This window comes from Pseudophryne corroboree, chromosome 7 (genome assembly GCF_028390025.1).
Source record: "Pseudophryne corroboree isolate aPseCor3 chromosome 7, aPseCor3.hap2, whole genome shotgun sequence".
Lineage (NCBI taxonomy): Eukaryota > Metazoa > Chordata > Amphibia > Anura > Myobatrachidae > Pseudophryne > Pseudophryne corroboree.
The window spans coordinates 514,821,012-514,834,118 of record NC_086450.1 but is presented as its reverse complement, the minus strand read 5'-3'; the positions used below and the strand labels follow the sequence as shown (position 1 = coordinate 514,834,118).

General features: G+C 49.0%; 1 protein-coding gene across 1 annotated transcript in view; it reads right to left on the bottom strand.

Moving 5' to 3' along the window:
• The window catches only part of ITGAL (integrin subunit alpha L), a 306,572-nt gene that overhangs the window by 205,367 nt on the left and 88,098 nt on the right, over positions 1–13,107 (bottom strand). The gene's annotated exons all lie outside the window — the stretch shown is intronic.

Below are 13,107 nucleotides of genomic sequence, written 5' to 3'. Positions count from 1 at the left end.
TACAGAGATATTGGATAGTGGAGATGAGGACAGAAGAGGGTGGAGATGCTGGATACAGAGATATTGGATAGTGGAGATGATGAAGACAGAAGAGGGTGGAGATGCTGGATGCAGAGATATTGGATAGCGGAGATAATGAGGACAGAAGAGGGTGGAGATGCTGGATGCAGTGATATTAGATAGCGGAGATGAAGACAGAAGAGGGTGGAGATGCTGGATGCAGAGATATTGGATAGCGGAGATGATAAGGACAGAAGAGGGTGGAGATGCTGGATGCAGAGATATTGGATAGCGGAGATAATGAGGACAGAAGAGGGTGGAGATGCTGGATGCAGAGATATTGGATAGCGGAGATGATGAGGACAGAAGAGGGTGGAGATGCTGGATGCAGAGATATTGGATAGTGGAGATGATGAAGACAGAAGAGGGTGGAGATGCTGGATGCAGAGATATTGGATAGCGGAGATGATGAGGACAGAATAGGGTGGAGATGCTGGATGCAGTGATATTAGATAGCGAAGATGAAGACAGAAGAGGGTGGAGATGCTGGATGCAGTGATATTGGATAGCGGAGATGATGAGGACAGAAGAGGATGGAGATGCTGGATGCAGTGATATTGGATAGCGGAGATGATGAGGACAGAAGAGGGTGGAGATGATGAGGACAGAAGAGGGTGGAGATGCTGGATGCAGTGACATTAGATAGCGGAGATGAAGACAGAAGAAGAGGGTGGAGATGCTGGATGCAGTGACATTAGATAGCGGAGATGAAGACAGAAGAGGGTGGAGATGCTGGATGCAGTGATATTAGATAGCGGAGATAAGGACAGAAGAGGATGGAGATGCTGGATGCAGTGATATTGGATAGTGGAGATGATGAAGACAGAAGAGGGTGGAGATGCTGGATGCAGAGATATTGGATAGTGGAGATGATGAGGACAGAAGAGGGTGGAGATGCTGGATGCAGTGATATTAGATAGCGGAGATAAGGACAGAAGAGGATGGAGATGCTGGATGCAGTGATATTGGATAGTGGAGATGATGAAGACAGAAGAGGGTGGAGATGCTGGATGCAGAGATATTGGATAGCGAAGATGAAGACAGAAGAGGGTGGAGATGATAGATGCAGTGATATTGGATAGTGGAGATGATGAAGACAGAAGAGGGTGGAGATGCTGGATGCAGTGATATTAGATAGCGGAGATAAGGACAGAAGAGGATGGAGATGCTGGATGCAGAGATATTGGATAGCAGAGATGAAGAGGACAGAAGAGGGTGGAGATGCTGGATACAGAGATATTGGATAGTGGAGATGATGAGGACAGAAGAGGGTGGAGATGCTGGATACAGAGATATTGGATAGTGGAGATGATGAGGACAGAAGAGGGTGGAGATGGTGGATGCAGAGATATTGGATAGCGGAGATGATGAGGACAGAAGAGGGTGGAGATGGTGGATGCAGAGATATTGGATAGCGGAGATGATGAGGACAGAAGAGGGTGGAGATGCTGGATGCAGAGATATTGGATAGCGGAGATGATGAGGACAGGAGAGGGTGGAGATGATGAGGACAGAAGAGGGTGGAGATGCTGGATGCAGTGATATTGGATAGAGGAGATGATGAGGACAGAAGAGGGTGGAAATGCTGGATGCAGTGATATTGGATAGTGGAGATGATGAGGACAGAAGAGGGTGGAGATGAGGACAGAAGAGGATGGAGATGCTGAATGCAGTGATATTGGATAGTGGAGATGATGAGGACAGAAGAGGGTGGAGATGCTGGATGCAGTGATATTAGATAGCGGAGATGAGGACAGAAGAGGGTGGAGATGTTGGATGCAGTGATATTGGACAGCGGAGATGATGAGGACAGAAGAGGGTGGAGATGCTGGTTGCAGTGATATTGGATAGCGGAGATGATGAGGACAGAAGAGAGTGGAGATGCTGCCTGCAGAGATATTGGACAGAAGAGAGTGGAGATGATGAGGACAGAAGAGGGTGGAGATGCTGGATGCAGAGATTTTGGATAGCGGAGATGATGAGGACAGAAGAGGGTGGAGATGCTGGATGCAGAGATTTTGGATAGCGGAGATGATGAGGACAGAAGAGGGTGGAGATGCTGGATGCAGAGATTTTGGATAGCGGAGATGATGAGGACAGAAGAGGGTGGAGATGCTGGATGCAGAGATTTTGGATAGCGGAGATGATGAGGACAGAAGAGGGTGGAGATGCTGGATGCAGAGATTTTGGATAGCGGAGATGATGAGGACAGAAGAGGGTGGAGATGCTGGATGCAGAGATTTTGGATAGCGGAGATGATGAGGACAGAAGAGGGTGGAGATGCTGGATGCAGAGATTTTGGATAGCGGAGATGATGAGGACAGAAGAGGGTGGAGATGCTGGATGCAGAGATTTTGGATAGCGGAGATGATGAGGACAGAAGAGGGTGGAGATGCTGGATGCAGAGATATTGGATAGCGGAGATGATGAGGACAGAAGAGGGTGGAGATGCTGGATGCAGAGATTTTGGATAGCGGAGATGATGAGGACAGAAGAGGGTGGAGATGCTGGATGCAGAGATATTGGATAGTGGAGATGATGAGGACAGAAGAGGGTGGAGATGCTGGATGCAGTGATATTAGATAGCGGAGATGAGGACAGAAGAGGGTGGAGATGTTGGATGCAGTGATATTGGACAGCGGAGATGATGAGGACAGAAGAGGGTGGAGATGCTGGTTGCAGTGATATTGGATAGCGGAGATGATGAGGACAGAAGAGAGTGGAGATGCTGCCTGCAGAGATATTGGACAGAAGAGAGTGGAGATGATGAGGACAGAAGAGGGTGGAGATGCTGCCTGCAGAGATTTTGGATAGCGGAGATGATGAGGACAGAAGCGTGTGGAGATGCTGGATGCAGAGATTTTGGATAGCGGAGATGATGAGGACAGAAGAGGGTGGAGATGCTGGATGCAGTAATATTGGACAGCGGAGATGATGAGGACAGAAGAGGGTGGAGATGCTGGTTGCAGTGATATTGGATAGCGGAGAAGATGAGGACAGAAGAGAGTGGAGATGCTGGATGCAGAGATATTGAATAGCGGAGATGAGGACAGAAGAGGGTGGAGATGCTGGATGCAGAGATATTGAATAGCGGAGATGATGAGGACAGAAGAGGGTGGAGATGCTGGATGCAGAGATATTAGATAGCGGAGATGATGAGGACAGAAGAGGGTGGAGATGCTGGATGCAGAGATTTTGGATAGCGGAGATGATGAGGACAGAAGAGGGTGGAGATGCTGGATGCAGAGATATTGGATAGCGGAGATGATGAGGACAGAAGAGGGTGGAGATGCTGGATGCAGAGATTTTGGATAGCGGAGATGATGAGGACAGAAGAGGGTGGAGATGCTGGATGCAGAGATATTGGATAGTGGAGATGATGAGGACAGAAGAGGGTGGAGATGCTGGATGCAGTGATATTAGATAGCGGAGATGAGGACAGAAGAGGGTGGAGATGTTGGATGCAGTGATATTGGACAGCGGAGATGATGAGGACAGAAGAGGGTGGAGATGCTGGTTGCAGTGATATTGGATAGCGGAGATGATGAGGACAGAAGAGAGTGGAGATGCTGCCTGCAGAGATATTGGACAGAAGAGAGTGGAGATGATGAGGACAGAAGAGGGTGGAGATGCTGCCTGCAGAGATTTTGGATAGCGGAGATGATGAGGACCGAAGCGTGTGGAGATGCTGGATGCAGAGATTTTGGATAGCGGAGATGATGAGGACAGAAGAGGGTGGAGATGCTGGATGCAGTGATATTGGACAGCGGAGATGATGAGGACAGAAGAGGGTGGAGATGCTGGTTGCAGTGATATTGGATAGCGGAGAAGATGAGGACAGAAGAGAGTGGAGATGCTGGATGCAGAGATATTGAATAGCGGAGATGATGAGGACAGAAGAGGGTGGAGATGCTGGATGCAGAGATATTGAATAGCGGAGATGATGAGGACAGAAGAGGGTGGAGATGCTGGATGCAGAGATTTTGGATAGCGGAGATGATGAGGACAGAAGAGAGAGTGGAGATGCTGCCTGCAGAGATATTGGACAGAAGAGAGTGGAGATGATGAGGACAGAAGAGGGTGGAGATGCTGGATGCAGAGATATTGAATAGCGGAGATGATGAGGACAGAAGAGGGTGGAGATGCTGGATGCAGAGATATTGAATAGCGGAGATGATGAGGACAGAAGAGAGTGGAGATGCTGCCTGCAGAGATATTGGATAGCAGAGATGATGAAGACAGAAGAGGGTGGAGATGCTGGATGCAGATATATTGAATAGCGGAGATGATGAGGACAGAAGAGGGTGGAGATGCTGGATGCAGAGATATTGGATAGCAGAGATGATGAAGAAAGAAGAGGATGGAGATGCTGGATGCAGTGATATTGGATAGCGGAGATGATGAAGAAAGAAGAGGGTGGAGATGCTGGATGCAGTGATATTGGATAGTGGAGATGATGAAGAAAGAAGAGGGTGGAGATGCTGGATGCAGAGATATTGGATAGCGGAGATGAGGACAGAAGAGGGTGGAGATGCTGGATGCAGAGATATTGAATAGCGGAGATGATAAGGACAGAAGAGGGTGGAGATGCTGGATGCAGAGATATTGGATAGCGGAGATAATGAGGACAGAAGAGGGTGGAGATGCTGGATGCAGAGATATTGGATAGTGGAGATGATGAGGACAGAAGAGGGTGGAGATGCTGGATGCAGTGATATTGGATAGTGGAGATGATGAGGACAGAAGAGGGTGGAGATGCTGGATGCAGTGATATTGGATAGTGGAGATGATGAGGACAGAAGAGGGTGGAGATGCTGGATGCAGAGATATTGAATAGCGGAGATGATAAGGACAGAAGAGGGTGGAGATGCTGGATGCAGTGATATTAGATAGCGGAGATAAGGACAGAAGAGGATGGAGATGCTGGATGCAGAGATATTGGATAGCAGAGATGATGAAGAAAGAAGAGGGTGGAGATGCTGGATGCAGTGATATTAGATAGCGGAGATGATGAGGACAGAAGAGGGTGGAGATGCTAGATGCAGAGATATTGGATAGCGGAGATGATGAGGACAGAAGAGGGTGGAGATGCTGGATACAGAGATATTGGATAGTGGAGATGATGAGGACAGAAGAGGGTGGAGATGCTGGATACAGAGATATTGGATAGTGGAGATGATGAAGACAGAAGAGGGTGGAGATGCTGGATGCAGAGATATTGGATAGCGGAGATGATGAGGACAGAAGAGGGTGGAGATGCTGGATGCAGTGATATTAGATAGCGAAGATGAAGACAGAAGAGGGTGGAGATGCTGGATGCAGTAATATTGGATAGCGGAGATGATGAGGACAGAAGATGGTGGAGATGCTGGATGCAGTGATATTGGATAGCGGAGATGATGAGGACAGAAGAGGGTGGAGATGATGAGGACTGAAGAGGGTGGAGATGCTGGATGCAGAGATATAGGATAGCGGAGATGATGAGGACAGAAGAGGGTGGAGATGCTGGATGCAGAGATATTGGATAGCGGAGATGATGAGGACAGAAGAGGGTGGAGATGCTGGATGCAGAGATATTGGATAGTGGAGATGAAGAAGACAGAAGAGGGTGGAGATGCTAGATGCAGAGATATTGGATAGCGGAGATGATGAGGACAGAAAAGGGTGGAGATGCTGGATGCAGTGATATTGGATAGTGGAGATGATGAAGACAGAAGAGGGTGGAGATGCTGGATGCAGAGATATTGGATAGCGGAGATGATGAGGACAGAATAGGGTGGAGATGCTGGATGCAGTGATATTAGATAGCGAAGATGAAGACAGAAGAGGGTGGAGATGCTGGATGCAGTGATATTGGATAGTGGAGATGATGAGGACAGAAGAGGGTGGAGATGCTGGATGCAGTGATATTGGATAGCGGAGATGATGAGGACAGAAGAGGGTGGAGATGATGAGGACAGAAGAGGGTGGAGATGCTGGATGCAGTGACATTAGATAGCGGAGATGAAGACAGAAGAGGGTGGAGATGGTGGATGCAGTGACATTAGATAGCGGAGATGAAGACAGAAGAGGGTGGAGATGCTGGATGCAGTGATATTAGATAGCGGAGATAAGGACAGAAGAGGATGGAGATGCTGGATGCAGTGATATTGGATAGTGGAGATGATGAAGACAGAAGAGGGTGGAGATGCTGGATGCAGAGATATTGGATAGTGGAGATGATGAGGACAGAAGAGGGTGGAGATGCTGGATGCAGTGATATTAGATAGCGGAGATAAGGACAGAAGAGGATGGAGATGCTGGATGCAGTGATATTGGATAGTGGAGATGATGAAGACAGAAGAGGGTGGAGATGCTGGATGCAGAGATATTGGATAGCGGAGATGATGAGGACAGAAGAGGGTGGAGATGCTGGATGCAGTGATATTAGATAGCGGAGATGATGAAGACAGAAGAGGGTGGAGATGCTGGATGCAGTGATATTGGATAGTGGAGATGATGAGGACAGAAGAGGGTGGAGATGCTGGATGCAGAGATATTAGATAGCGGAGATGAGGACAGAAGAGGGTGGAGATGCTGGATGCAGTGATATTGGATAGCGGAGATGATAAGGACAGAAGAGGGTGGAAATGCTGGATGCAGAGATATTGGATAGCAGAGATGATGAAGACAGAAGAGGGTGGAGATGCTGGATGCAGTGACATTAGATAGCGGAGATAAAGACAGAAGAGGGTGGAGATGCTGGATGCAGTGACATTAGATAGCGGAGATGAAGACAGAAGAGGGTGGAGATGCTAGATGCAGTGATATTGGATAGTGGAGATGATGAGGACAGAAGAGGGTGGAGATGCTGGATGCAGTGATATTAGATAGCGGAGATAAGGACAGAAGAGGATGGAGATGCTGGATGCAGTGATATTGGATAGTGGAGATGATGAAGACAGAAGAGGGTGGAGATGCTGGATGCAGAGATATTGGATAGCGGAGATGATGAGGACAGAAGAGGGTGGAGATGCTGGATGCAGTGATACTAGATAGCGAAGATGAAGACAGAAGAGGGTGGAGATGCTAGATGCAGTGATATTGGATAGTGGAGATGATGAGGACAGAAGAGGGTGGAGATGATGAGGACAGAAGAGGGTGGAGATGCTGGATGCAGAGATATTGGATAGCAGAGATGATGAAGACAGAAGAGGGTGGAGATGCTGGATGCAGTGACATTAGATAGCGGAGATGAAGACAGAAGAGGGTGGAGATGCTGGATGCAGTGACATTAGATAGCGGAGATGAAGACAGAAGAGGGTGGAGATGCTAGATGCAGTGATATTGGATAGTGGAGATGATGAAGACAGAAGAGGGTGGAGATGCTGGATGCAGTGATATTAGATAGCGGAGATAAGGACAGAAGAGGATGGAGATGCTGGATGCAGAGATATTGGATAGCAGAGATGATGAGGACAGAAGAGGGTGGAGATGCTGGATACAGAGATATTGGATAGTGGAGATGATGAGGACAGAAGAGGGTGGAGATGCTGGATACAGAGATATTGGATAGTGGAGATGACGAGGACAGAAGAGGGTGGAGATGCTGGATGCAGAGATATTGGATAGCGGAGATGATGAGGACAGAAGAGGGTGGAGATGCTGGATGCAGAGATATTGGATAGCGGAGATGATGAGGACAGAAGAGGGTGGAGATGCTGGATGCAGAGATATTGGATAGCGGAGATGATGAGGACAGAAGAGGGTGGAGATGCTGGATGCAGAGATATTGGATAGCGGAGATGATGAGGACAGGAGAGGGTGGAGATGATGAGGACAGAAGAGGATGGAGATGCTGAATGCAGTGATATTGGTTAGTGGAGATGATGAGGACAGAAGAGGGTGGAGATGCTGCCTGCAGAGATTTTGGATAGCGGAGATGATGATGACAGAAGAGGGTGGAGATGCTGGATGCAGAGATTTTGGATAGCGGAGATGATGAGGACAGAAGAGGGTGGAGATGCTGGATGCAGAGATTTTGGATAGCAGAGATGATGAGGACAGAAGAGGGTGGAGATGCTGGATGCAGAGATTTTGGATAGCGGAGATGATGAGGACAGAAGAGGGTGGAGATGCTGGATGCAGAGATATTGGATAGCGGAGATGATGAGGACAGAAGAGGGTGGAGATGCTGGATGCAGAGATTTTGGATAGCGGAGATGATGAGGACAGAAGAGGGTGGAGATGCTGGATGCAGAGATATTGGATAGCGGAGATGATGAGGACAGAAGAGGGTGGAGATGCTGGATGCAGAGATTTTGGATAGCGGAGATGATGAGGACAGAAGAGGGTGGAGATGCTGGATGCAGAGATTTTGGATAGCGGAGATGATGAGGACAGAAGAGGGTGGAGATGCTGGATGCAGAGATTTTGGATAGCGGAGATGATGAGGACAGAAGAGGGTGGAGATGCTGGATGCAGAGATATTGGATAGTGGAGATGATGAGGACAGAAGAGGGTGGAGATGCTGGATGCAGTGATATTAGATAGCGGAGATGAGGACAGAAGAGGGTGGAGATGTTGGATGCAGTGATATTGGACAGCGGAGATGATGAGGACAGAAGAGGGTGGAGATGCTGGTTGCAGTGATATTGGATAGCGGAGATGATGAGGACAGAAGAGAGTTGAGATGCTGCCTGCAGAGATATTGGACAGAAGAGAGTGGAGATGATGAGGACAGAAGAGGGTGGAGATGCTGCCTGCAGAGATTTTGGATAGCGGAGATGATGAGGACAGAAGAGGGTGGAGATGCTGGATGCAGAGATTTTGGATAGCGGAGATGATGAGGACAGAAGAGGGTGGAGATGCTGGATGCAGTGATATTGGACAGCGGAGATGATGAGGACAGAAGAGGGTGGAGATGCTGGTTGCAGTGATATTGGATAGCGGAGATGATGAGGACAGAAGAGGGTGGAGATGCTGGTTGCAGTGATATTGGATAGCGGAGATGATGAGGACAGAAGAGAGTGGAGATGCTGGATGCAGAGATATTGAATAGCGGAGATGATGAGGACAGAAGAGGGTGGAGATGCTGGATGCAGAGATATTGAATAGCGGAGATGATGAGGACAGAAGAGGGTGGAGATGCTGGATGCAGAGATATTGAATAGCGGAGATGAGGACAGAAGAGAGTGGAGATGCTGCCTGCAGAGATATTGGACAGAAGAGAGTGGAGATGATGAGGACAGAAGAGGGTGGAGATGCTGGATGCAGAGATATTGGATAGCGGAGATGATGAGGACAGAAGAGGGTGGAGATGCTGGATGCAGAGATATTGAATAGCGGAGATGATGAGGACAGAAGAGGGTGGAGATGCTGGATGCTGAGATTTTGGATAGCGGAGATGATGAGGACAGAAGAGGGTGGAGATGCTGGATGCAGAGATATTGAATAGCGGAGATGATGAGGACAGAAGAGGGTGGAGATGCTGGATGCTGAGATTTTGGATAGCGGAGATGATGAGGACAGAAGAGGGTGGAGATGCTGGATGCAGAGATATTGAATAGCGGAGATGATGAGGACAGAAGAGGGTGGAGATGCTGGATGCAGAGATATTGAATAGCGGAGATGATGAGGACAGAAGAGGGTGGAGATGCTGGATGCAGAGATATTGAATAGCGGAGATGATGAGGACAGAAGAGGGTGGAGATGCTGGATGCAGAGTTTTTGGATAGCGGAGATGATGAGGACAGAAGAGGGTGGAGATGCTGGATGTAAAGATTTTGGATAGGGGAGATGTGGACAGAATAGGGTGGAGATGCTGGATGTAAAGATTTTGGATAGGGGAGATGTGGACAGAAGAGGGTGGAGATGCTGCCTGCAGAGATATTGGGCAGAAGAGGGTGGAGATGCTGCCTGCAGAGATATTGGACAGAAGAGGGTGGAGATGCTGGATGCAGAGATATTGGATAGCGGAGATGATGAGGACAGAAGAGGGTGGAGATTGCGGATGCAGTGATATGGAGAGCAGAGATGTTGAGGGTAGCTGATGGTTAAGATGTTGGTAGCAGAGGTTGGTGATATCGAGACATATAGATGTTAATAATGGCAGAGGGTGGAGGTATTGGGTATTGACTTGTCCGCTACCTTTCACACAGTAAACCCCACTCACATTCAAATCCTATACTCTTTGGCCCTATGACACTGCACTCTCATGGCTGTCCTCTCTACCTCCAATTTTAACGGACCTTCTCTTTCTGTCGGTGTTCCCCAAGGCTCTGTCCTTGGTCTCCCTTCTCTTTCTACACCTCCTCCCTTGGTGATCTAATTTATACCCTTTGCCCACTACTCAGGTCACAGCTCAGTAGTAAAGGGTCCCTGAAAAATATCCCATTTCCAGTTATCTGGGAATCCAACCCAGGTAACGGTGTAGTGTAAACGGGTTACCTAGGTCATCTTACCCGGGTTCCATTAAAACCCTATAGCTGACCAGCTCACTGGCGCTTGGAGAGGATGTCATCTCCACACACTGGCATAGAGAAGATCCACCACTAACCAGGTTCCAACTTGTGGTGTGAACGGGGTTTCAAGCCGCTGTGACACGGCTTGAAACCCATGTTCAGTCTACCGTGTTGACCCGGGTTTAAGGAGGAAAAGCGATATTAGTCTCCACTAACACCTGCATGCTAATGATACACAAATCACCCCAAACCCCTGACTGACCTGGCCGGGTGAAACCAGAAACCAGAGGAACAGGAGCTATCTCAGGGAGACTCTGCTCTGGCAATGTGCTGCTCTCCTGAACGGGTTTAAATAGGCAGCAGTGGAAGTCCATAGGCTGCCAGGATCATGTGAGCACTACTGCAGCACAGGCATTGGACTGGAGAGTCACACAGGGAAATCCAACATAGACACGTCCATGCAGCCAGCTTGTTTATACATGTGCTGTAGATAGATGGCTTGCTGCTAAGACACTGAGGATGTGCGAAAAGCAAACATGATGAGGAAGCGTCGGGTGTGGCAAGAGGGGCTAAAACCCCAAATTAGTGACAGTATGAATTCTAAACATCAGTACAATAAGGGCCTGATTCTGATGCCCCGTCACATGCAGCCACAGCTTTATGCACATATATATAATTCAGAGTGACAATCCACTGCGGCTGATAAATTGGCACTTCTGCATGGTAACTGGGTGGCATCAAAACAAACACAAGAGAACCGTTCTGTGAAAGTGTCATGGGCGTATTTCCAACAATACATAGCACAGAAGATGCCAAAGTCAGCCGGATCTCCCCCTTACATGCTGTGTCTTCCCCATGCACAGCGTTACACCCCTCTTACATGCAGTATGACCCCCCATGTGCAGCGTTACACCCCTCTTACATGCAGTATGACCCCCCATGTGCAGCGTTACACCCCTCTTACATGCAGTATGACCCCCCATGTGCAGCGTTACACCCCTCTTACATGCAGTATGACCCCCCATGTGCAGCGTTACACCCCTCTTACATGCAGTATCTCCCCCATGTGCAGCGTTACACCCCTCTTACATGCTGTATGTCCCCCATGTGCAGCGTTACACCCCTCTTACATGCTGTATCTCCCCCATGTGCAGCGTTACACCCCTCTTACATGCAGTATCTCCCCCATGTGCAGCGTTACACCCCTCTTACATGCAGTATCTCCCCCATGTGCAGCGTTACACCCCTCTTACATGCAGTATCTCCCCCATGTGCAGCGTTACACCCCTCTTACATGCTGTATCTCCCCCATGTGCAGCGTTACACCCCTCTTACATGCAGTATCTCCCCATGTGCAGCGTTACACCCCTCTTACATGCAGTATCTCCCCCATGTGCAGCGTTACACCCCTCTTACATGCAGTATCTCCCCCATGTGCAGCGTTACACCCCTCTTACATGCAGTATCTCCCCCATGTGCAGCGTTACACCCCTCTTACATGCAGTATCTCCCCCATGTGCAGCGTTACACCCCTCTTACATGCAGTATCTCCCCCATGTGCAGCGTTACACCCCTCTTACATGCAGTATCTCCCCCATGTGCAGCGTTACACCCCTCTTACATGCTGTATCTCCCCCATGTGCAGCGTTACACCCATCTTACATGCAGTATCTTCCCCCATGTGCAGCGTTACACCCCTCTTACATGCAGTATCTCCCCCATGTGCAGCGTTACACCCCTCTTACATGCTGTATCTCCTCCATGTGCAGCGTTACACCCCTCTTACATACAGTATCTCCCCCATGTGCAGCGTTACACCCCTCTTACATGCTGTATCTCCCCCATGTGCAGCGTTACACCCCTCTTACATGCTGTATCTCCCCCATGTGCAGCGTTACACCTCTCTTACATGCAGTATCTCCCCCATGTGCAGCGTTACACCTCTCTTACATGCAGTATCTCCCCCATGTGCAGCGTTACACCTCTCTTACATGCAGTATCTCCCCCATGTGCAGCGTTACACCTCTCTTACATGCAGTATCTCCCCCATGTGCAGCGTTACACCCCTCTTACATGCAGTATCTCCCCCATGTGCAGCGTTACACCCCTCTTACATGCAGTATCTCCCCCATGTGCAGCGTTACACCCCTCTTACATGCAGTATGCCCCCATGTGCAGCGTTACACCCCTCTTACATGCAGTATCTCCCCCATGTGCAGCGTTACACCCCTCTTACATGCTGTATCTCCCCCATGTGCAGCGTTACACCCCTCTTACATGCTGTATCTCCCCCATGTGCAGCGTTACACCCCTCTTACATGCAGTATCTCCCCCATGTGCAGCGTTACACCCCTCTTACATGCTGTATCTCCTCCATGTGCAGCGTTACACCCCTCTTACATACAGTATCTCCCCCATGTGCAGCGTTACACCCCTCTTACATGCTGTATCTCCCCCATGTGCAGCGTTACACCCCTCTTACATGCTGTATCTCCCCCATGTGCAGCGTTACACCCCTCTTACATGCAGTATGCCCCCATGTGCAGCGTTACACCCCTCTTACATGCAGTATCTCCCCCATGTGCAGCGTTACACCCCTCTTACA